The sequence below is a fragment of the Leucoraja erinacea genome, chromosome 1 (genome assembly GCF_028641065.1).
Source record: "Leucoraja erinacea ecotype New England chromosome 1, Leri_hhj_1, whole genome shotgun sequence".
In the NCBI taxonomy this organism is placed as follows: domain Eukaryota; kingdom Metazoa; phylum Chordata; class Chondrichthyes; order Rajiformes; family Rajidae; genus Leucoraja; species Leucoraja erinaceus.
The window spans coordinates 107,367,022-107,393,667 of NC_073377.1; the positions used below are offsets into that span (position 1 = coordinate 107,367,022).

Sequence of the window (26,646 nt, forward strand, 5' to 3'; positions counted from 1 at the left end):
CTTATGAACTCTAGTCATCGTATACCCAATTACCTGTGATGGCAGCATGATAGCTAACGATCGAGCTGCTGCCTTACAATGCCAGAGACCCGGGTTCGATCCACACTGTGTGGAGTTTGTACGTTCTCCTCGTGACCTGCGTGTGTTTTCTCTGAGATCTCCGGTTTCCTCCTACACTCCAAAGACGTATATGTTTGTAGGTTAATTGGCTTGGTAATATTGTAAATTGTCCCTGGTGTGTGTAGGATAGTGTTACTATGCGGGGATCGCTGGTCGGCGCAACTCAGTGGGTCGAAGGGCCACTGAATCTCCAACTAAACTAAACTAATGTTCTGACTTGTTTAGCATTACTGCCATGAAAAACCTCATAACCTTTCATTTTCACATTGCTAGTTTCTTTGTTTCTTTAAACAACTATTTTGTTGTCTTGAGGAAACAGTAGTGTGTGAGAGGAGGAGCAGGAAGTACATGAGTATGTAGTCTCAAATAAAGCTATGGTAAATATAGATAAATGTTGGAAAAGGTGAAATAACTCACTTTGGATTCAATATAAATGTCGATATTTTCAAAACAATGAGACCTGAGACAGAGTCATATACGTTGCGCGAAAAAACACCATGCAGCCCACAATGTCCACACCCAAGAGTAGGTAGTCATCTCTATTCATCCCATCTTCCAGCACTTTGTTGACCTTCTCTACCTGGCCAATTCAACTGCTCATGTGGAGGAGTGAATTGATTTGATTGCCCCGATATCACAAACAATTGAAAGCAATTCAAAACAATCAAAATATCAGAGAACAGATTAATTATGTGGAGGACGTTATATTGCTCATTTCCCATATCCAGATTTAAAGTATTGTATTAGTTCTGTATGTCACACAAGTAGGAACACTACTAAAAGATTATGATTAAAGGATGAAATTATAAGGAGAGATTTTAATAATTAAAATTTGAACGTTGGCATAATGTAACTGAGTATTGAAAATAATAAAGGTATTTGATTTAAAAAAGTTACAAATAAGGTTATTCTACAAACTAGAATCGAAATCATAATGTAATTAGTTTAGAACTTGGTCATGAAGATCAAAAAACAGGAAACGTGTTATTATCAGAAAAGAAAGTGGGATTGAAGAATTCCCTACTTCAAACAGCTGTGGATGCAAGTTAAATTGAAACAGTGATATTAACAGATTTGTGTTTGTAAAACATATCAAGAGATATATTTTAATGGTTGACAAAATGCAGAGGAAGTAAAGATTGTTATATTTTGCACAAAACTAAAATACAGAAAATGACGAAATCTAAAATGAAAATGGAAAAAGCTGGGTGTACTCAACGTCAGGAAGCAGGTGTGAAGACTGGAATAGAATTGAAGTTTCAGATCTGTTTTGAAGACAGGTGATTGGCCTAAAATATTAAATCTGTTAATCTTTCTGTTAAACTTGCCACAGATGCCGAGTATTTCTTGTATTTTCTAATTTTATTGCATGGTATCCTTATATAGCATAAATCTTAAGTTCCTCACCTTGTGAAATTCCCTTATTCTATTCAATTATTCATCTATTTCCTCCTTACTCAAATTAATTATCCTATCACCTATTGCACTACTTCCACCAGCTGCTAAAGTCATATGTTCAACTGCCTCAATCTTTAGCCATATATTTTAAACAGTGCAAATAATATACAATATTTGACATACTTGACCAAGAGTTTTGTTTTTCACCCCATTCCTTCTTTTCAAGGCAAAGTTCCAATAATTATATACGACTGCCTCAACTAATCAACAGTCAGCTGATTGACTTTCCTATGAAATGGCACCAAAATAAATAAAAGCAAAATTAACATAGAAAAAAAACATAGAGAGTGAAGCTTTAGAGAGGAAAAGAGCACCTTTATTAAATAGATATCAAAGATTATGGTCTCATTGAGAAATCTAAAGCAGATTTAGTGTGCCTGATTGTGGCACTTGAACAAAGCCAGTACATGATCATTTTACTTCATTTTTCTCAACTCCAGTCTGCAAAGGAATTCCAGGAACAGTTGAGCACTGCAAAAAAAGTTACAAAGTTCAGGAGTAACTCAGTGTGTCAGGTACTATCTTTGGAAGACATGGATAGACGACATTTTGGGTCGTGACCCTACTGCAGTCTAATTATAATAAGGGGGAAGAAAGGAGGTGGAGATTGGACAAGGCCTGGCAATTGACAGGTAGATTCAGGTGAGCAGGTTTTTTATGGCAGGTTGGTGGACAAAGGTCAGAGATGAAAAGCAGACAAAGGCTGTAAAATATGAAGAGAAGAGTAAATTTTGCAGCCAGAAGAAGGGATGTGGGTAGAACTTGATGTGGAGAAAGTAAAAGCGGGACAGGATAATGGATGTGCATTTGGGTGGGGCAGAGGATAGAGAGGGGAATTATGCAGGGTGAGAGAAGCTCACTTATTCTGCACTGAGCTGGAAACATAAAAGTGGTGTCTGAAAACAATAGACAATAGGTGCAGGGGTAGGCCATTCGGCCCTTAGAGCCAGCACTGCCATTCAATGTGATCATGGCTGATCATCCGCAATCAGTACCCCGTTCCTGCCTTCTCCCCATATCCCCTGACTCCGCTATCTTTAAGAGCTCTATCTAGCTCTCTCTTGAAAGTATCCGGAGAACGAGGCAGAGAATTCCACAGACTCACAACTCTCTGTTTGAAAAAGTGTTTCCTTATCTCCGTTCTAAATGGCTTGCCCCTTATTCTTAAACTGTGTCCCCTGGTTCTGGAGTCCCCCAACATCGGGAACATGTTTCGTGCCTCTAGCATGTCCAAACCCTTAATAATCTTATATGTTTCAGTAAGATATCCTCTCATCCTTCTAAATTCCAGAGTATGCAAGCCCAGCCGCTCCATTCTCTCAGCATATGACAGCCCCGCCATCCCGGGAATTAACCTTGTGAATCTAAGCTGCACTCCTTCAATAGCAAGAATGTCCTTCCTCAAATATGGAGACCAAAACTGCACACAATACTCCAGGTGTTGTCTCACTAGGACACTATACAACTGAAGAGTTGTAAATGGTACACCCTAATCATGGGGGGGGGCTGAAGCCCCTCCACTTTTTTGGTGAGACATGCTTCATAATCCGAAATTATCCAGCCCGCAGGCGTATTTTTCTCTTTTTCTGAGGACCTCCGACATCTAGAATCTCAGAACAAGCGCACAGTGAGCGCGGCAAAACCACGGCCAGCTGTGGCGGAAACCGACTGCCCCCCCCAAAACCCTCCCTCCCCTCCGCTCAACGTCCAATCACAGCACGGTTCACAGTCGAGATATGGGGCAGTGAACGAAGCGCTGTGATTAGCCGCCGAGCGGAAGGGAGTGTGTGGGCCCAGAGAGAGAAGGTCCCGAGAGGGAGGGAGATGGAGAGAGAGGGGGAGAGAGAAGGTCGGTCCCAAGAGGGAGGGAGAGAGAGAGAGAGAAAGGGAGAGAGAGAGGGGGAGGGAGAGAGAGGGAAGGAGGGGGCGAGAGGGAGGGAGAGAGAGAGAGAGAGGGAAAGAGAGGGTCGGCCCCAAGAGGGAGAGAGAGAGGGGGGGATATCTCCCCCCACTTTTTGAGTTGGGGGATGGCCTGTATTATCCCCCAGTTTTTGGAAGTCGAGCAACAACAAAAAATAATAATTGTGCCACCCTCCCCCCGCTCGGTCACTCCGCTCCCTCACCAGATACCGAGGCCGGTGATCAATGATCGCTCAGCCCCCCCCCCCCCCCCCACTTTCAAAAACATTCCGCGGCCCCTGCTAATTCACAAAGACGTATCAGAAAAAAATCAGCAGTAGGCACGCTTATGGAAACATTTATTGGCAGAATTAGCAATCATATAATTAAGTGAAGTTTGACTAAGAAAAGCGAGAATAGATTTGTTAAAGGCAAATTATGTATAACCAATTTAATAAATGTTTAATGAAACAATAGAGGGAGTCAATAAGGGAAGTGTGATCAATGTGAAATAAATTAATAGAAAAATGCCCAAGTGACAAGAAACAGCAAATAATAATGAACGTGAGTTGTACAGACCAGAGGAAATTGTAAAAGGGAACTCCTAGGGTTTGTGCTGAGAACACAGTTTTAGTTTAGTTTAGTTTAGTTTAGAGATGCGGCGTGAGAACAGGCCCTTCTGTCTAGTGAGCCCGTGCTGACCAGTGATCTCCTTATCACTAATTCTGTCCTGCACACTAGGGACAATTTACAAAGCCAATTAACTTACCAACCTTTACATCTTTGGAATATGGGAGGAAACCGTAGCACCCCATGCAGCAACAAACAGAACATGCAAACACCATACGGACAGCACCCGTTTATCAGGCAAACCCGGGTGTCTGGGGCTGAAATGCAGCAACTGTGGAATTGTGGATCATATCACTGCACCATTGTGGCTCTTTGTCAAATATAAATTAGTGACATGGATGTACAGAGCATTTGTTAAATTTAATGATAAAACAAAATTTGAAATCATCAACACTAGCAGGAGACTAATGATAGATTTCAATAAGGCATAGACATAAGCTGAATGAGGGAGCATGTGGAAGATAATTGCCAGAAGAATGTCAGAGACATCAGTTGATTTTTAGATATTAAGGGAATCAGGCAAGATCTTAAGGCAAGACCTGGTAAAAGTTTATAATGTTATAAGAGGCATAGATGGTAAAGTCACAATGTTTTCCATGCATGGAAATGTCAAATACATAGCTAATGTCAAATGCACAGCACATGGCTATAAGGTCAGAGGAAGGAAGTTTAAAGGAGATGTGCGGGGCAAGTATATTTTTACATAAAGTGCCGGTTGTCTGAAACCGTGGTGATGGTGGAAGCAGACATAACAGTGGCGTTTAAGAAGCTTTTGGATAGACATGTGGATATGCAAGGAATGGTGGGGTATGATTCACATGCAGGTTGGGGAGATTTTAGTTCAAGTTGGGATCATGGACATTGTGGGCTGAAGGGCCTGTTCCTGAGCTGTACATTTCTATGTTCTCTGTTTATGGCAGACAATACTCACACACAATAATGGAAATTAATCTGTTCAGCAGTACTGAATAAGTTATTCTGCTTGTCCCACGATTTGCACTCTGTTTGCACCCACACCATGGGCAATGCAGAATCTCTTCAAGCATTGCTGACAAGTTAAAGCAAGACCAGAGCTCCATGAGCACTGCAGCAGGATGGGCCCATCTCATCTCCCCTTCTCCTCTGAAATGATAGGTTGAGATACCCTCTGCTTCCAATGTTTCATGCTGAAGACTAGGAAATCCAGAAACTGGTGCAGACTCCAGAAATGATTTAGTTTGTCTCATTGCTTCCTCATGTCTTTTTCAAATAACAAATGTTACCTTTTTTTCACATCCAGAATATCTCTAATTCAAGCTCTGAAGAACATGCTACTCACTCAGCACGGCTTTAAACAAGTGCACTTATTTGGGTTAGTGATTTCCTTTGCTGAATGCCAGACTCTTCACACATGTATAGTATAAAGTGCTGGCTGGATCATCACAACCTTTTTAGTTTGGAAGGAAATTAAATCATCATTGCACAAGAATTTTCAAGTACAAATGCCTAATTTGCATGTAATGCATTTGATATGGCACAATCCAATTTACCAAATAGCATGATTTAGTTCAGAGATACAGCATGGAAACTGGGCGTTTAGCCAACTGAATCCACACTGACCATCGATCACCCGTTCACAGTAGTTCTTTGTTATTCCACTTTCTCATCCACTACCTACACATTAGGGTCAATTTTACAATTCACCTATAAACCTTCCGCCTTTGGGATGTGGGAGGAATACGGAGCACCCGGAGGAAACCCGTGCAGTTACAGGGAGAATGTGCAAATTCCACACGAACAGTACATGAGGCCAGGGTTGAATCCAGATCTCTAGCACTGAGAAGCACACTCTTGCTACAATTTTGTGCTTTCATTAAGTGCATAGTATTGGAATTTAGTGGGTTGAGCAGTGCTGAATAAACAGCTCTGACTGCTACAATTAACTGCTTGATCATTGGTTTAGGACATTTGCACTTAGCATCATGTGCACAGCCTCTGTAGTGTATAAGCCCACTCTTAAAGCCGGTTGCCTTCTACAAAAGCTTGTAGAAGCTCGTAAAGGCCCTTATAAAATTATAACAAAATCTCAACTGTAAAAATCATAGGCCGGCCTGTCTGGTTACTGTATCCAATGGTGCAGATTCAACAGCATTTTACCAAAACAACATTTAGATGATCAATTTGAACCCCCAACACTGATGTCATCCTCCATCCCATCCCTCATTGCATGTGGCAGCAGAACAGCTGAATCTTATCTGCTCCTAATTCCAAACTCAGTTTTATAGTTCAGATGATTTAGGTCACTTTAATTGAAAACAATGTGAACAATATCAGTATTCACTTGGCACCAAATGAAGTTGTGCGTAGAGAATAAGCCCATTGTTAGTGTGTAACCCTCGCACTGAAGAATAAGATGGACTTTCCCATTGTCAGTGAAGTAAAAATAATAACAAATACTTCAAGGGTTAACCTAGATAAACTGGTGATTACTATTATACCGAGTGGGTTGAGCTTTCTCCAAAGGAACAAGTAAAATTCTGTGCATTCACTAGCACCATCCCCACAAAGCACAAACATTTCATTGTGTAGGAAGTATAATAGGGAGAGACTGGAATGTCATTTATATTATTAAGCTCCTGGATCATGCTTACAATATCTTTAGAAATGCATGCTAGAAATCTTTTATAATTTTCAATAATATGTTATTTACCTTTCTGAGACGGCAGCCTTTTAAATGTTTAAATGCCTTTAAGGCAGCAGCCTTTTAAATGTTTAAATGCTTTTATCATGCAATTATTTCATCCTCAAATTTCCAAAGAAAACTTGCAGAATGATAGACACGACATTCTCCTCAGGTAGTAAAATATAGTATTTATTCATGTACTCATTTGACAAAGATAATTACGAAATACTCTTTCTATTTATGACAATGTTCCTTGACCCTACTGCTGCTTAGTTAATGATTTAAGAGCTGGGTTGATTATAAGCCCATTATTCATGCTTATGTGAATCCGACACCTGATGCCCATACACAAAACAATTCCATTCACTTTAATGCTGTAGTGTTCTTTTTCAAAGGACCGTTTTTTAAATTTAAATTTAACTGACCATATCTTTCGCAATGTTTGGACAAAGCTTTGATAGCTCATTGGCAAAATGCAGGTCGGTTGACTTCTAGTTTTGTGGGATGGCAGGAGTGTTTATTTGCAAAAGGATATTACATGTCCTTAATGACATATCCTTCATAATGGAAAATTAAACCTGCTCTTCGCCTTTGGGAAGTTGACAATCTATGGCTTTGCATGGATTTTGTTTCACACTGTCAACTCTATAACTTTGTAAGATAGAATGACCTAATTTAGATTACACAGCACTTTGATCACTGTTATACCAATGTATTTTGTTACTCAGTAACCTGTGAATAGATTGCATTAGCGGGTGCAGCAGCATTATGGAGCGAAGGAAATAGGCAACGTTTCGGGCCGAAACCCTTCAGCCGAAGCCCGAAACGTTGCCTATTTCCTTCACTCCATAGATGCTGCTGCACCCGCTGAGTTTCTCCAGCTTTTTTGTGTACCTTCGATTTTGCAGCATCTGCAGTTCCTTATTAAACAATAGATTGCATCAAGCAGGTACAATTTTATTGGCATGTAACTAAGTAACAAAATATATTTTAGCACAACTTTTCTCTCATTTCCTGCCCTTCCTTTAATAAGTGGAACCATCCCATTGCTTATTTTCAAGATAACTTACATTTACTTTAAGCATTATAACTAAGCAAGCTGTTGTTCTAGTCATGAACTCCCAAGATAAAGTAGGATACTAATTTAGATTGCACAATTGATATTTTGTTGCACTCAAGTAGTGATATTAAATTACCACGCTGAGACTTAATTTAATAATACTTGAATGAAAATAGGAGATATTGTAGGAGAAATTGTAGTTTAGGAATTGCTAGTGCAAAAAAACATTAAAATGCTTCATAGATTAGTGTGAAATCCCTTTGTCTTTTGTTTTAATCATGATACCCTATGAAGCAACAGCACCAGCGAGCTGCTTCCGGAGAATGAAAGGCAGTGTCAGTTTGCAGGCGTCCCCTTGGGACTGAGGATGACTTGCTCACATTCTGGTTATGTGTTGATGTGACTGATACTGATGAGGCTAAGCTGGGCCCCACAGGCTCCACCACAGCCTGATGGGATCAGGGTGTATGCAATTTGTCAGACGGCATGCTCCTTCCACCATTTACAGTGAAGTTCCATGTATTCCTGCAGCACAGCCCTGAAGCTCTCAGTGCCATGCTGGTCAATCCTCCTCCACTTTGAGCAGTAATTGAGAGTCAGTGGAGATGTTGCATTTCTTTTCCAGGAGGATTTAAGCATATCCCTGAATCTTTTCCTCCATCCATCTGGTTAGCTCTTCCCTTGGTAAAGCTCAGAATAATGTGTCTGCTTTGGGAGTCAGAGACTCATACTGCATCTAAGCAGCCACTTCAACACAATTCATCCATGCCAACCAAGATACGCCATCTAAGCTAGTTCCATTTGGGGACTCATGGTCTACGAGGTACCAGTGATCCCTGCCCTCCTAATGTCCAGAGACCGGAACTACTTCCAGTTTCAAAGTAGTGGAAAAATGCCATTGGTGCGTCTCTGTAAAATACTCCAAATTCATTGGAAGGATAAGTCATCATACCAGTACCTCGTTCAGGCCAATATCCCAGCAATGAAGCCCTAGCTTGGTTGAGTGGGCCATGTTGACCGGGTACTTCCTACCAGTTTCTTGCAACAGATACTCTATTCTGATCTCCATCACGGGTGTAGATTACCAGGTGCACGGTAAAAAATATTCAAGGATGCTCCGCAAAAACATGCAATATCCTCTCAGACAACTAAGACACTTTGACACATGACCAGTCAAAGAGGAGAAAGAACATTTAGGATAGTATTGAGATTCCCCAATCCATGCATTGGTTGCAATGTCTTCACCTCCGGGTGGCGCCCGCAATGGCTGGCTTGGCAACTCTGTCTCGTCCTTTCATTCTTTGTTGTTGTTTAGTATGTGTTAAATGTATGTTTTAGTGTTCTTTAGCTTGTTTTATGTGGGGAGTGTGTGTGGGGGGGAGGGGGGGGGGGGGGGGGTGTTGGAGGAAACTTTTTTTAATCTCTGACCTCCACTGAGATGCAATTTGGGTCCATATCGTATCTCCGTCCGCACTGTGGCATAATATCGTGGAGTTGTCAGCCTCTGCTGGGGACCGGCTTCGGGAGTTTCAATCGTGGGAGCCTGCAGGACTTAACATCGTGGAGCTGGCGACCCCTGCCTGCGGAATTTAACATCGTGGAGCTCCCTAACCCCTGGTTTGAAACCGACATCGGGAGCTCCAAACCGCAGGAGCTTCGACCGCCCCGACGTGGGAGCTTCGACCGCCCCGACGTGGGAGCTTCGATCGCCCCAACATGGGGGCTTCGATCGCCGGCTGCGGGAGCTTTGGTCGCCCCAACTGTGGATGGTTTGACTGCCCCGACCACGAGAGAATAAAGAGGAAGAAGTTTAGACCTTATTGCCCTCCATCACAGTGAGGAATGTGGGGAATCCGCTGTGCTGGATGTTTATGTTAACCTTTATGTAGTTGTTTGTTTTGTTGCTCTTTTTAAGTAGGGCTGTATGGTAATTCAAGTTTCACTGTATCTAATTCACTAATTGGTGCACGTGACAATAAACGGACCTTTGAACCTTTGAACACAGAAGCCCGGCACAAATGGAAGAATTCATCAACTACCCATTCACCCACCAATCAATCAGATACCTGCTGCACCCTCGCTGCGGCGGATTCATCGCTTGCCTTATCTCTCCATGGCAATCCATTAAATTGAAGTCGTTCATCCATGAGTCCAGGAGACTACCTGAAAATAAAGAAACCCTGTTGTGAACATGCTAACAGTTTTATCAATATGACATCTACAAATATTTTGCAAATACTAGAAGCCTTCCTGAAACCAAAATAGCACTCACTATTTATATTTCCATGTTTCGAGCTCCTAAATCTTAAGGGCATCGTAAAGCCATGCAAGTAGAATATAGAACACATAATAATACAGCACTGGAACAGGCTCTTCAGCCCACAATGTCTGTCCTGAACATGATTCCAAATGAATTTTCGGCCTGCACATGATCTATATCACACCATTCCTTGTTTGTTCATGTTCCTCTCGAAATGCCTCTTAAAAAGTGTGGAGATTTTGTTTTGTGCTTAAACTAGGACATGCCCCATTATGCAGACAAGGCTGGTTTAATTGAGCAATATTTTTGAAAAAGCAGCACATGATCCCAAAAGCATGATTTGCATTAAAAAATACATTGCATGGGAATTCTTTCTATTTTAGCATGGTTGGCCTACTTCAGGGAAATTGTACTGGAAAAACAACTGCAATCTTGTCTTCACAGTTTGTATGCTGAAGCATATCTCTACTATTGCTGTGTCATTTTTACTGATCTACCAAATACTTGTTATTTTTATCACTCCACTCCTGAAGAATCCTGAAGATAGCAACACAGATGGAGAGGGTGAAGGTTGACACACATGATGCTCATCTTCATTAATAGTTTAGGAGCAGGGTGGTCTTGGTAGAACTTCATAAAATATTGGTTACACAACAACTGAATTAGTCATAGTCATATAGTGTGGAAACAGGCCTTTCAGCCCAACTTGCCCACACCGACCAACATGTCCCATCTACACTAGTCCCACTCGCCTGCATTTGGCCCAAATCCCTCCAAACCTGTCCTATCCATGTACTTGTCTAATTGCTTCTTAAACGTTGCCATAGTCCCTGCCACAACTACCTCTTATGGCAGCTTGTTACATATACCCGTCACCCTTTGTGTGTAAACGTTCCCCCTCAGTGTCCAGCGAGTGTTCAGGGAAATGGTTGCTGAATCTTGCCGATGCACAGGATGCTACATTGGGAACACCAGATGCAGTAGATGAGATTAGAGGAGGTGCATGTGAACCTCTATCTCAGTTAGAAAGCCTGCTGGGGTCCCTGGACCGTGGCGAGGGAGGAGGTATAGGGATTTGTCTTACAAGGCAAAGGATGTTATGTTGGATGTGAAGACTGGTTTGGTGAAAGGTGAGGACCAGGGGAACTCTATCCTCATTCTATCTGGGAGGAGGGGGAGCGAGGGCAGAACTATAGGACACATAAGAGACGGGGGTGAGGGATCCATCTTTGACAGAAAGGGGGAAACCATATTTACCTAAGAAAGAAAACATCTTGGATGTTCTCGATTAGAGAGCTTCATCTTGGGAGCAGACACGGCTGAGTCGGAGGAATTGGGAGTAAGGAATGGTGTCTTTGCAAGAAGAAGGTTAAGAGGAAATGTAGTCCAGATATCTGTGGGAGTCAATAGGTTTTTAGTAGTCATCAGTTAATTGTGTCCTGTAATAGAAACAGAGAAATTAAGAGAGAGATATCAGAGATAGTAAAGGTGAGTTTGAAGGCAGGGTGGTGGTTAGTGGCGAAGTTAATGAAATCCATGAGTACTGCATGGGTGTAGGACCGACCCCGATGCTGTCGTCAATGTAGCGGAGAAAAAGTTGGGGAATAGGTCCAGCATGCGCCTGGAATAAGGACTGTTCGACATAAACAATAAAAAAGCAGGCATAGCTGGACACGTGCGAGTGTCCATGGCTACACCTTTAACTTGGTGAAAGTGGGAGGAGTCAGAACAAAAGTTGTTGAGGGTGAGGATAAGTTCCATCAGGCGGAGGACAATGTTAGTAGAGAGAAATTGATTGGGTCTCTGAGGAAGAACCAATGTGGGTGGAAGTGTAAAGAGGCATGATGTCCACCGGAAGTGGCGGCGCTGCCTTGCAGCTGTGGCTCGCCTGCAGTCCGTTTGGCTTTTCTGTTTTTTGTTTTCTCTTGTCCCGTTTTTACAGTTTATTTCGGTTTATTTAGTTGTGTATGTGTGGGGGGGTGGGTGTAACATGTTTTTTGACTCTTCCTTCGGGGGGGATGCGACCTTTCTTGCCGTATCCCCCGTCTCCGTGTCCGTCTGCGCTGAGGCCTATCGCAGAGCTGGCGGCCTCCAACTGCGACCGACCTCGAGGCTTCAGAGGCAGAGTCAGGACTTACCAACGCGAGGCTGGCCGACTTCGGGGCTGTGGTTGCGGTGCGACCCAACTTCCGACCCGACTTTGGAGCCTCGGAGGCTCTGCCGCGGGCCTGTGGACGACATCATCGGGAGCTCGAGTTCTGTTTCCGGAGCTCCCGCAACTACAGCTGCGTCCGCTGGACTGGAGGGCGGCAGCTTCGGCAGCTTCGACCGCCCCGGGCCGCGGAGTTTGAACCGGCCCGTTTGCGGAGCACGGATTCAGCCGCGGGACTTACTTACCATCACCCGGCGGGGTCATAACATCGGAGGCTTGGATTGCCTCAGCGCAGAGGGAGAGCAAGGAGGGAAGAGACAATGACTTTAAACTGTGTTGAGTGTTTGTTATTTATTCTATGTTATGACTGCAGGCTAAACCATTTTGTTGCACTGAAAAGTGCAATGACAATAAATTGAATCAAATCAAATCAAATCAAAATGTCCACAGTAAAAAAAATAAGCGATGGGTGCCTAGATATTGAAAATTATTGAAGAGTTGAAGGCCATGTGAACTGTCTTGGAATAGGCTTAAGATGATGAATAAGAGAGTTAGAGGTATCTGAGGAAGAATGTTTGCAATATTGAACACAATGGCTGAGAAGATTGTGGAGTCAGGTACTCACACTTATAGATGAGATATGATCCAACTACCCATTGAGCCACTTGGATTCACCCTATCGGGGGTAACCCCTTAGTTGTATACATTTCTCCCTCGGTAATTATGAGGTGTTGCACTTTGGGAAGTCACACCAGGGCAGGACCTTGCCAAAGAATGCAGGGCTCTTGGCAGAGGGAACTAGGTGTGTAAACATACATAGAAACCTAGAAAATAGTGCAGGAGTAGGCCATTCAGCCCTTTGGGCCAGCACCATCATTCAATATGATCATGGCTGATCGTCCAAAATCAGTACCCCATTCCGGCTTTTTCCCTATATCCCTTGATTTCCTTAGCCCGAAGAGCTAAATCTAACTCTCTCTTGAAAACATTCAGTGAATTGGCCTCCACTGCCTTCTGTGGCTGAGAATTCCACAGACTCACAACCCTGGGTGAAAAAGTTTTTCCTCATCTCAGTCCTAAATGGCCTACCCCTTATTCTTAAAATGTGACCCCTGGTTCTGGATTCCCCCAACATTGGGAACATTTTTTCCTGCATCTACCCTGTCTAATCCTCTAAGATTTTATACGTTTCTATAAGATACCCTCTCATCCTTCAAAAATTCCAGCGATTACAAGCCTAGTTGACCCATTCATTCATCATACGTCAATGCCGCCATCCTGGGAATTGACCTGGTAAACCTACGCTGCACTCCCTCAATAGCAATAATGTCCTTCCTCAAATTAGGAGACCAAAACCGCACACAGTACGCCAGGAGTGGTCTCACCAGGGCCCTGTACAACTGCAGTAGGACCTCCTTGCTCCAAAACTCAAATCCTCTCGCAATGAAGGCCAACATGCCATTGGCTTTCTTCACTGCCTGCTGTACCTGCATGCTTACTTTCAGTGACTGATGTACAAGCACACCCAGGTCTCGTTGCACCTTCCCTTCTCCTAATCTGACACCATGCAGATAATAATCTGCCTTCCTGTTCTTGCCACCAAAGTGGATAACCACACATTTATCTACATTACACTGCATCTGCCATGCTTCTGCCCACGTACCCAACTTATCCAAGTCACCCTGCAGCCTTATAGCATTCTCCTCGCAGCTCACACTGCCACCCAGTGTTGTGTCATCCACAAACTTAGAGATGTTACATTTAATTGCCTTGTCTAAATCATTAATATATATATTGTAAACAACTGGGGTCCCAGCACCGAGCCTTGTGGCACCCCACTAGTCACTGCCTGCCATTCTGAAAAGGACCCGATAAATCCTACTCTTTGCTTCCTGTCTGCCAACCAGTTCTCTATCCATGTCAATATCCTACCCCCAATACCCTGTGCTCTAATTTTGCACACTAATCTCTTGTGTGGGACCTTGTCAAAGGCTTTTTGAAAGTCCATATATACCACATCCACTGGCTCTCCCTTATCCATTCTACTTGTTACATCCTCAAAAGATTCCAAAAGATTAGTCAAGTATTATTTACCCATCATAAATCTCACCTATTCCTTTCTCTATCCTTCCTGAATATCAAATACCCCCGCATGTTTAGCTCCCAGCTTTGGTCACCCTGGAGCTATGTCTCCGTAATTCCAATTATATTATATCCCTTAACTACTGACTGCGCATTAAATTCATCTACCTAATTTTGAATGCTCCTCGCATTAAGGCACAAAGCTTTCAGGTTTGCTTTTCTTATCTCCCTTCTACCTTTTGCTTCTGTTCTCCATTGATGTCCCTCTGTCTCCTTGCATTGGGTCCCATCCCCCTGCCCACTTAGTTTAAACGTGACATTTCCTACACTCTCCCATTAGCTGCACGGATACGCTTCCACGGTGTTGACTCCCCCACCCCCTACTGTTTAGTTTAAACCCACCTGTGTAGATACATGTACCTTGAAAGTGGCATCATAAGTATATAAAGTGGTCAAGAAGACTTTTGGCACAGTTGTACAAGACATTGGTGAGGCCACATTTGGAATATTATGGTCAGTTTTGGCCACCCTGCTACGGGAACAACATTTCTAACTGGAAAGAGTGCAGGGAAGATTTATGAGAATGTTGCCAGGTCTTGAGGGCATGATCTGCTGTATAAGCGAGAGGAGCAGAATTAGGCAATTTTGGTCCATCAAGTCTACTCCACCATTCAATCATGGCTGATCTATCTTTCCCTCATAACCCGCCTCTAACGCAGTTGACAGTCAGTTACTGCATCCCATCTATTTTCCACAACTCTGCTCTAAGTTCCTCTCCTCATAGACAAAGCAAGGATAGAGTTTTCATTTTCCAATCACCAGCCCCAATGTTCAACACAAAGAAATGCAGATGCTAATTTACAACCCGAAATGTAATTTATTAATGTCCTTCGAGATGCTGTCAGACCCTATTGAGTTCTCCAGCATTGAGTGTATGTCTCTCAATGTTTAACAGATCGATCCGTGCAATTCTGCCACCTTCAACAAGACTCTTCTACCAGATAGATCTTTTCCTCCCCTTTCCTCTGTAGGGACCATTTCCATCATTTAGAATAGAATAGAAGGCCTTTTAGTGTCATTCAAACAAACAAAAGTTTGAATGAAATTTTGTTCCCTGCAGTCATAACAGCAAAAAAACCCCCACACAATTAACACAGTTTCACACAAACATCCATCACAGTGAATCTGCAAACACCTCCTCACTGTGATGGATGGCAAAAGTCTTATCTCTTCTCTGTACTTCTCCCGCGGTCAGGCAGTCAAACTGCTGCGTCGAGGTGATCGAAGCTCTTGGTGTTAAAGTCCTGCGATGGGCCGATTCAAACCCCGCGATTCGTGGCGGGTGAAGTTGCCGTTGCGGGAGCTCCCGAATATCGGTCTGCTACCAGGGACCTACGAGCTCCCGATATTAACATCCACAAGGCCTGCGGCTGAAGCATACGAAGCTCTAAAGTTGGGTCGCAGCCACAGCGCTACCACAGCCTCCGAAGTCAGCCAGCTCCGTGATGGTGTGCGTGTGGGTGTGTGTGTCATTTTGGCTTTGAAACGTGTTTCCTCAAAAACCAGATACAAAAACATGGAGATATTTACATAAGTCAGTAGGGATTTAACTTATGATTTCAGAAAACCTCTCCTCTCTAAATTTGCTCAATTATTTCCCCAGATTTTGAATAGAATTGTTCACAAAACTCACTTTAAAAAAAATCATCACCCTTGCCAGCTGCTGACGTCACAATGCCCACATGCCCACCAATCAAGGCCCACCTGCCTCCTGCCCCCCCCTCCCCCCTGCCACTGTGGATTAATGCAGCTGCTGTCAACGCGCATGCGCAGTTTTCCACGAGGTACATTACTCCACCCACCCCCTCGTTCTTCAAAAGGTGCAGAAAGAACGAGAATGTTCTGCAGCAAAGATCCTAGAGCTGCGCTCAGCTATAGGATCTTTGTTTTGCAGATCGCTCACGCGCTGAACGAGGTTCTCCTCACTGTCGGCGCAGCTCGTGAAGCATTGATAGTATCAAAACAAAAGATGAACAATACTAATTAGCCAGAAAAAGCAGCCTACCAGAGGACTGGGAGAAATTCAGAGTCCAGCAGAGGAGGACAAAAGGTTTAATTAGGAAAGGGAAAATAAATCATGAAAGAAAACTGGCAGGGAACATAAAAACTGACCGCAAAAGGTTTTATAGATATGTGAAGAGGAAAAAATTAGATAAAACAAATGTAGGTCCCTTGCAGTCAGAAACAGGCGAATTGATCATGGGGAACAAGGACGTGGCAGACCAATTGAATAACTACTTTGGTTCTGTCTTCACTAAAGAAGACATAAATAATCTGCCGGAAATAGAAAGGGACTGGGGGTTAAATGAGATGGAGGAACTGTGAAATCCAGGTTAGCCGGGAAGTGGTGTTAGGTAAATTGAATGGATTAAAGGCCGATAAATCCCCAGGGCCAGATAAGTTGCATCCCAGAGCACTTAAGGAAGTAGCCGCAGAAATAGTGGATGCATTAGTAATAATTTTTCAAAACTCTTTAGATTCTGGAGTAGTTCCTGAGGACTGGAGGGTAGCTAATGTAACCCCACTTTTCAAAAAGGGAGGGAGAGAGAAAACGGGGAATTACAGACCAGTTAGCCTAACATCGGTGGTGGGGAAAATTCTGGAGTCAGTTATTAAAGATGGGATAGCAGCACATTTGGAAAGTGGTGAATTCATTGAACAAAGTCAGCATGGATTTATGAAAGGTAAATCATGTCTGACGAATCTTATAGAATTTTTCGAGGAAGTAACTAGTAGAGTGGATAAGGGAGAACCAGTGGATGTGTTATATCTGGACTTTCAGAAAGCTTTCGACAAGCCCCACATAAGAGATTAGTATACAAACTTAAAGCACACAGTATTGGGGGTTCAGTATTGATGTGGATAGAGAACTGGCTGGCAGACAGGAAGCAAAGAGTAGGAGTAGGGTCCTTTTCAGAATGCCAGGCAGTGACTAGTGGGGTACCACAAGGCTCAGTGCTGGGACCCCAGCTATTTACAATATATATTAATGATCTGGATGAGGGAATTGAATGCAACATCTCCAAGTTTGCGGATGACACAAAGCTGGGGGACAGTGTTAGCTGTGAGGAGGATGCTAGGAGGCTGCAAGGTGACTTGGATAGGTTGGGTGAGTGGGCAAATGCATGGCAGATGCAGTATAATGTGGATAAATGTGAGGTTATCCACTTTGGTGACAAAAACAGGAAAAGTAGACTATTATCTGAATGGTGGCCGATTAGGAAAAGGGGAGATGCAACGAGACCTGGGTGTCATGGTACACCAGTCATTGAAAGTAGGAATGCAGGTACAGCACGCAATGAAGAAAACAAATGGTATGTTAGCATTCATAGCAAAAGGATTTGAGTATAAGGGCAGGGGGCTTCTACTGCAGTTGTACAGGGTCTTGGTGAGACCACACCTGAAGTATTCCGTACAGTTTTGATCTCCTAATCTGAGGAAAGACATTCTTGCCATAGAAGGAGTACAGAGAAGGTTCACCAGACTGATTCACGGGATGTCAGGACTTTCATATGAAGAAAGACTGGATAGACTCGGTTTGTACACGCTAGAATTTAGAAGATTGAGGGGGGATCTTATAGAAACTTACAAAATTCTTAAGGGGTTGACAGGCTAGATGCAGGAAGATTATTCCCGATGTTGGGGAAGTCCAGAACTAGGGGTCACAGTTTAAGGATAAGAGGGAAGTTTTTTAGGACCGAGATGAGAAAATCATTTTTTACACAGAGAGTGGTGAATCTGTGGAATTCTCTGCCACAGAAGGTAGTTGAGGCCAGTTCATTGGCTATATTTAAGAGGGAGTTTAGATGTGGCCCTTGTAGCTAAAGGGATCAGGGGGTATGGAGAGAAGGCAGGGATGGGATACCGAGTTGGATGATCAGCCATGATCATATCGAATGGTGGTGCAGGCTCGAAGGGCCGAATGGCCTACTCCTGCATCTATTTTCTATGTTTCTATCCCCTGCGCGCTCATTCCAGCTGTGGGTTTCCAGAGAGTCCGAAGCCACTTCTGTCTCCGCATTTCGCAGCGCACACACTCGCCCGGCTCCCCTCCACCCCCCCCCCCCCCTCGTCTCTCTCACCTCCCCCCCTCTCTCCACTCTCCTCTCTCTACCCGTCACATGGGACAACATCCTCCCGGGGAGGCCCGATCGTCTGTCCCCCCCCATTTCTGTCATGCTGGTGGGTGCGCTTACCTTTGTGGAAGCCAAGATCGGCTGGTTCCCCCGCTGCTTTTTCATCGTCCTCAGATAGCTCCGTACCTCGCCTCGGGCTGCCGCCCCGCCCCTCTTCTCTCTCTCACTCTCTCCCCACTCTCTCTCTCCCCCCTCTCTCTCTCCTCCACTCTCCCCCTCTCTCTCTCTCTCCCCCTCTCTCTCTCTCTCCTCTCTCTCTCTCTCTGTCCTCTTCTCTCCCTCTCCTCTCCCTCTCCCTCCCTCTCTCTCTCTCTCCCCTCTCCTCTCTCTCTCCCCTTCCATTCCCCAACCCCCTGCCCTCCCACACCCTCCCCTCCACCCCTTCCCTACCCCCTTCCCTCCACCCCCTCCCCTACCCCCTTCCCTCCACCCCCTCCCCTACCCCCTTCCCTCCACCTCCCCCTCCCTTTCCCCCCTCTCTTTCTTCCCCTCTCTCTTCTCCCATCTCTCGCTCCCCTCCCCCCCCCCTTCCACCTCACCCACCCTACCTCTCCTCCTCCCCTATCCCACCCCCGACAATGAAAATCGCGATTTAAAAAAAAAGAAATTACAATGAAAATCGTGTTTTTTCTTTAAAATAAGCCAAACACAGTTAGCTGTTAATGAAAATGGAAGAATTTAATTAAAACTGAGTTTTTTAGGAAATTGCGATTTTTAATGTAAATGAGACGTGGGGTCCCATTGTGATGTCATTGTGACACGGCTGATGGTCACGTCATGGAAAATTGGTTTGAAAAGTGTTTTTTGTAAAGTTTAAAATGTCAATAACATGTAAAATATAACATCAATCCGAACAAAACTTGTCTCTTTTACATCCCAGGACAATGGTGAGTAAGGTAGGCCAAAAATTGTAGTGCTATTGTGTACCATTTTGGGGGGAGTTTTTTTTTTTTTTTAATCCCAATTTTCATTGTTGGGGTGGGATGGGGGAGGTTTCATTTTGTTTTAAACTGCGCGCTTTTCATTATGGATAGGTTGGAGGTGAGGAGTGGGGGAGCAGGATGATAGAGGGAGATGAGGGGTAGGGAGGGGAGAGGTGCCATGGAGGGAGGGAGAAAGTGACTGAGGGTAGGGGAAAGGAGAGAGAGGGAGGTGAGGGAGGGAGTGAGGGAGGGGAAAGAAGAGGAAGAGGAGGGGAGGGAGTGCTGGGGGATGAGGGGGAATGGAGGAGGATAGGGGTAGGAAGAGGGATGACGAGGTAATGGAGAAGGAGGGGGAAGAGGGGGGAGGGGAGGGGGCAAGGTGAGGAAGCAGAGGAGGGTTTGTGGAGGGTGGGGAGATGAAGGATAATGGAGGAGGGGAACAGGGGACTTAAGAGGGTGAGTGAGATGCATTCACATTGATCTTATTTTTTACAAGTTATTGCCATTTTGAACTTTAAAATCGTCGCAGCCATGCTCCCACTTGCCGGCCGCGCCTGCGCAGTTGGGGGGGGGGATGGATTTGCCGTGACTCGCGTCACAACGGGGATCTCTGGTGTCACAATGGGAACCCATCATGCGCGCATGCGCCGTAGGGGGCTGTGGGTCAGTGGTGGAATATTGCGTTGGGGGACGGGCACAACGGGTCAGCACCTGGTCTAGTTGTTTTTAAACATTCCTCTAAAGGTCTGATATTCCAGTTCACCCTCCTAACAAAACCTATCAAGGGGAATTTTTGAAATAGGCTTTTGCTCTGCCTGCTGTTGATAACTTGCGGCTGAGTCCTTGCTGCCAGGACTCAGAGTGTGGAGGCCGAGCAAGATCAGCTCTTCACGCTCAGGCCTGGTGAGTGTGGATGGTCAGGAACTGCAGGCATTGTCACTATCCCCCTTTATCTGGTGTTTTGCCAATTATGGTTCATACGTGGCAATGGCTGCCTCGCCAACAGTCTGTCTGTCCCTTCCTTCTTTGTGTTTTAATAGTATGTGTTAAATGTATGTTTTTAGTGTTCTTTAGCATGTTTTATGTGGGGGGGGGGTGGGGCATGGGGGGGTGCTTGGGGGAAACTTTATAAACTCTTACCTTGACAAAGCAATTTTTTTCCATATCGTATCTGTCCACACTGCAGCCTAACATCGAGGGGTTGGCGGCCTTTGCTGGAGACCAACCTTTGAGAGCTCCACCACGGGGAGCCGACGGGACTTTAACATCGTGGAGCCCGTGATCCCTCTGCCAGGACCTCGAAGCTCCAACTGTGGTTGCTTGCGGACTTAACATCTCAGAGACCGACTTCGGGAACTCCAAGCCGCAGGAGCTTCCACCACCCCGATGCGGACGTTTCGATCGCCCCAACGTGGAGAATCCGCTGTGGTGGATGGTTATGTTAAATTTTATGTAGTTGTACGTCTTGTTGCTTTTTTAGTGTACTCTAATTGGTACACATGACAATAAAAAACCTTTGAAACCTTTGAAATGTAATTTTTAAACTGGTGGGCAGCCATAAAGTTCCATAAATATTTATTTGTTTTATGTTGCCAATTATTTTTTTTGTTTTTTGTGACATGAGGATAAATAACCAGATAGGTTTTACAAAACTGGATCAGTATTAGATTGTAATTTTAATTATTGTCAAAAATACTTTGTCCAGTGCCTATTGCGAAATTGGTGACTTTCTAATATATATTTCAGGATGAACACTAAAATCTACGCACATTTTTTTAATACCGTGAGAACAAGTAGGACATTTTTGTTTTATAATAGCATATTATCAAATTTTAGAGATCTGCCAAAATATTTCATGTTCAGTGAATAGTTATCACTGTTATTAAATGGGCTGAGAAGACTGGGTAACACATCACGATATGCATATAAAATACCAACAGAGGAGTTTCTTGTGTAGTTTTATGTAGATGTTAGTTCCATACAAGTTGCATTATCAAGAGTGTGGAGACATTTTAAGAATTTGTAACAGAGAATGGAGAGGAATCTAAAGCTTTCCCCACAAGATGTGTAAGGGACAGGGTTCAGGAATGTAAAGCCGCCACAAAAACCCACAATCTTTTCAGATCGAAGTCTCGTGTCAGGGAAACATCACAATAACTCCTATGTTCTGGGCATAAACATGGAGACAACGTTTAAATTTCGGTGGCCTTCATTGCATTAGTGGTGACATTTTGTGAATCAGATCTTTCCTCTTACAAAAATAAGGAATCAGCCATGGAGAGGATTATTCTAATAGTCTCTTAATTAGTCTCCTTTCGTGGGATTGACTGTTTGTACATGTTTCTCTGTGGTACTTTTCTTGAAATTAGGTGCATCATTATGAATGCACCTAACTCAAAGAAAAGTAGCACAGAGAAACATGTACAAACAATCAATCCCATGAAAGGAAACTAATTGAGAGACTATAATATAACATGCCCTGAAAAATGCAAGACAGAGTGCATGTGGGTGGGTGTGGCTGGGAATTGTGAGTGGGAGGGCTGTAAAATGTAAGTAATTTGCCAGATGGTTGGGATGAAGGTCCCAATGCCCCATTTTCCACACTTTCCACACTCAAATAGAATGTGTGCCTACAATACATTCAAGGGACGTTGATCCTCAAACGTTAGTTGCTCAATTTACTATTACAACTCACAATTGCATTTACACGATTTACTTAAATATCTGAGTTTCTCCAAACAATTTTATGGTCAAGTAACCTGTTCCCCCTCTGTCCTTTTTTTTCCTCTCCTTCTCTCCTTTTTATTCTCTCCTTCTGATCTACCAAGGCCCTTTCACAAACTTCTTTCTTACAACCACTGCCCCTCAGCTTTTTACTATCTTTCCTTTCCTTTCTCCCACCTACCCCATCCGCTCATCACCCACACACTACTCCCACTGGATCTCATATGTTCTCCCCCCACTCTTCCCATCTGCCCACCATCCTTCTCTTACTGGGTTTTGTGCTTCCATTATTAGTCCTGCAGAGATCTGCAGTCCTCTGTTGTCTCCACATCACCTCCCTGCTTCTGAATAGGAAGGAACTGCAGATGCAGGATAAGGATGAGGATGAGGGGTGATCTTATAGAGGGGTATAAGATCAGGTAGATGCACAGAGTTTCTTGCCCAAAAGAAGGTGAATCGAGGACCAGAGGACATAGGTTTAGGCTGAAGGAGAAAAGATGTAATAGGAATCTGAGGGGGTAACCTTTTCCCACAAAGGGTGGTGAATGTATGGAACAAGCTGCCAGAGGAGGTAGTTGAGCCAGGAATGATCCCAACATTTCAGAAACAGTTAGACAGGTACATGGATAGGTCAGGTTTGGAGTGATATTAGCTGGCAGGTGGGACTAGTGTAGCTGGGACATGTTGTGCTGAAGGGCCTGTTTCCACACTATATCATTCTATGACTCTGCTGGTTTACAGCGAAGATAGACACAAAAAGCTGGAGTTACTCAGTGGGTCAGTCAGCATCTTTGGAGTAAAGGAACAGATGACGTTTCAGGTTGAGACCCTTTTCCAGACTGAAAGTCAGGGGAAAGGAAAACAAGAGATATAGAAGGTACACAGAACAAACGAATAAAAGATATGCAAAAAGCAATAATGATCAAGAAAAGGTGGAGCCCACAATTGCCCATTATTCGTTGTGGGGAAGGTGATAAGTTATACAGACAGTGAAACTCAACATGACGATAGTGAAATTCCCAGTCTACCTCCCAGCTTCTGTTGCTACCTCCACCTTTCCCTCCCCGACCTAATTCCTAACAGCTAACCAACCCCTCCGCACCTGGCTCCATCTATTGCTTGCTAGCTCTTGTCACTACTCTCCCCCTCAACTTTTTTATACTGTGTATCGCCACAGGATTTTAGGTTCATTGGCTTCTGTCAATTGTAAAATTGTCCCTCGTGTGCAGGATAGTGCTAGTTTATGGTGTGATCACTGGTCGACGCAGACTCAGTCGGCCCAAGGGCCTGTTTCCACTCTGTGTCTCTAAAGTCTAAAGAGTTAATTCAAAACAGAGACTGAAAATGTTATTGACATTAAAGAGCACCAGAGACCCGGGTTCGATCCTGACCTCAGGTACTGTCTGTGTAGAGTTTGCACATTCTCCCTGTGACCATGTGAGTTTCCTCTGGTTGTTCCGGATGATTCCTCCCTTATTCCAAAGACTTGCAGGTTTGTAGGTTAGTTGGCCTCTGTAAATTTCCCCAAGATTGTAGGGTGTGGATGAGAAAGTGGGCTAACATAGAACTAGTGTGAATGGGTGATCGATGATCTATGTGGATTCAGTGGGTTGCAGGGCCTGTTTCCATGCTCTATATGTAAAATAACCTTGACTAAATCAAGAGATAAGAATCTTATCACAACTTGAGGGCTTGAGTTATAAAGAGAGACTAGTTATACTTTTTGGACTGGAGTGCAGGAGGCTGAGGGGGTGACCTTACAGAGTAAAACAAAATCACGTGAAGCATTGATAAGGTAAACGGTCACAATCTTTTTCACAGGGTAGAGCTGATTCCAGAACTAGAGAGCAATAGGTTTAAAATAAGAAGGGAAAGATTTAAAGGAGACTTGAGGGACAATTTCTTCATACATATATGGAACGAGAGGAATAGATGGGGTAAATGCAGAATCTTTTGCCCAGAGCAGGGGAATCGAGAATCGGTTGATGTAGGTTTAAGGTGGTGGGGGGGGGGGGGGGGGGGGGAGTTTTAATAGTAACCTGAGGGGTAACATTTTTACACAAAGGGTGGTGGGCACATGGAACGAGTTACCAGAGGAGGGAGTTGAGGCAGATACTATAACAACATTTAAGAGACATTTGGACAGGTACATTGATAGGATAGGTTTAGAGGGTTATGGGCCAAGCAGGGGCAGGTGGGACTGATCTCCAGTGCATACGAAATATCCCATGCTTCATGTACTAGATATACGTGGGATCAGCCAGAATGTAGTTTGCTTTTCCATGGAGCAGTCAGAGCATATTGTTTTCCATAATCATAAGGAACACAAGGATGATGCAGATGTTTGTGGCCATTTCAGCATTTCTATGAGACTGGCATCATATGCCCATCGCAGGTACAGGTGTCAGATGATATGGGGAGAAGGCTGGAGAATGGGGTTAGCAGGGAGAGATAGATCAGCCATGAGTAGACTTGATGGGCCGAATGGTCTATCTACTATCCCTTGTAAACTTATGATCAGATCTTCCAAGAAGGCACCTCACAAAGATTATCACTCTCTTAATGTCCTTATCTATGCCCACCACAGTGGTTCCTCCAGGTCAGCAGCAGCTCTCACAAGTTTATATACAGGGGAAAACAGCATGAGTCATAGAGTTCAACAGCACGGAAACAACTTCAACCCAACTTGCCCGTGCCAACCAAGATGCCCCATCTACACTACTCCCATGTTTGGCCCATATCCCTCTAAACCTTTCATATCCATGTACTTGTTCAAATGTCTTTTAAGTATTGTTATAGTACCTGCATCATTAACTCCTCTGGCAGCTTATCCCATATAACCAACACCCTCTGTGTGAAAATGTTACAGCTCAGATTCCTATTAATCTTCATCATCTCCATGGACATTAAGTGGGGGGCTACCATCGACTCCACAGTCAAAAAGGCACAACAGAGGATGTACTTCCTACGGCAGCTGAGGAAGCACAATCTGCCACAGGCAATGATGGTCCAATTCTACACGGTCATCGTAGAATCTGTTCTCACCTTCTCCATCATGGTCTGGTTTGGCTCAGCCACCAAGCACGACACCTGGAGGCTGCAGCGAATCGTCCGATCAGCAGAGAAGATTAATGGCTGCAACCTTCCCTCCATTGATGAACTGTACACTGCAAGGGCCAGGAAGTGAGCGGGCAAGATCATCTCTGACCCCTATCACCCTGGCCACAAACTCTTTGAATCACTTCCCTCTGAAAGGCGACTCCGAATTGTCAAAGCTGCCACAGCCAGACATAAAAACTGTTTTTATCCACGAGTAGTTGCTCTACTCAACAGCCAAAAATCTGTAGCCTCCCTTTGATCTGGTATTTTGTTGGTTCACATGCTTGATCAATGGTGTTTTATCATTAATGTCTTATTATTATTATAATGTTTAGTGTTTTCTGAGTCATTCGTAACTGTCACTGTATGTCATGTTGTTACTTGTGGGCGGAGCACCAAGGCAAATTCCTTGTATGTGAATACTTGGCCAGTAAACTTACTTACTTAAATCTTTCCCATCTCATTTTAAACCTTTGTGCTCTGATTCTTGATTTCTCTACCATGGGTAAAAGTCCTCGTGATTCCACGTGGTCACAGGGAGAACGTACAAACTCGGTACAGACAGCACGGGATCGAACCTGGGTCTCTGGCAGTATAAGGCAGCAACTCGACAACTGCGCCATTGTACAATCCTATAAAAAAAAAAAAGAAAAATGCAGTCCCTCACTATCACAAACTTTGCAGTCGAGGATCCCGTATTTGGGGACATGGCAGGCATCATGTCCCCAAGGTTATCCCATTGTCACCCGAGGTGCAATGGAATAACCTTCGCCTGGGAGATCGGCCATCGTGACCACCGATTCTCCCCTGCGAGATAAGTACTATAACAGCCTTATTAGTCTTGCACCTGCCTGCAATCTCCTGACACATTTGCTCTTCTAATCCTTGTAGACTATTTAAGGGCCTAGAGTACACTCCCAACAAGATAATCATCCCCTATTTATTTCTCAGCTCCATCCATATACCATCAAGATTTCTATTTCTGAAGAGAATGTGGCTACAAGGGCACAGAAGATACTTGTGTTTCCAAACCTTAATAAGTTATTTCCATATCCCCAGTTCCCTGAGGAAACCAGATGCAATAGATTTTAGTAGAATGGTAATTGAACAGATTCTTAAAACACAGCTGCCTTGGAGTATATCAGCTTGCCCTGTGATGATGAAAGGTACAGCTACCAGTAGGTAAGGAGGATCATCTTTGACTTGTAAAGAAGGAAGCCTGCAAGAAATCTGGAGGAACTAGTAACAAAAAGGCAATCATTAATTGCCTTTGCATTCATTAGGGGTGGCACAGTGGCACAGCGGTAGAGTTGCTGCCTTACAATGCCAGAGACCTAGTTTCAATCCAAACTACGGTTCTGTCTGTACGGATTTTGTACGT

General features: G+C 44.0%; 1 long non-coding RNA gene and 1 pseudogene across 1 annotated transcript in view; one reads left to right on the forward strand and one right to left on the reverse strand.

Annotated features, from left to right (window-relative positions):
- Positions 1-23,247, forward strand: part of LOC129700353 (uncharacterized) — a 50,899-nt gene extending 27,652 nt beyond the window's left edge. The window contains exon 3 of the long non-coding RNA XR_008724044.1: positions 20,629-23,247. This is a non-coding gene — a long non-coding RNA (uncharacterized LOC129700353). The remainder of the gene's footprint in view (positions 1-20,628) is intronic.
- A 2,657-nt stretch (positions 23,248-25,904) lies between these two features.
- LOC129704792 (U1 spliceosomal RNA) lies at positions 25,905-26,087 on the reverse strand (annotated as a pseudogene).
- Between the last annotated feature and the right edge of the window lie 559 nt (positions 26,088-26,646).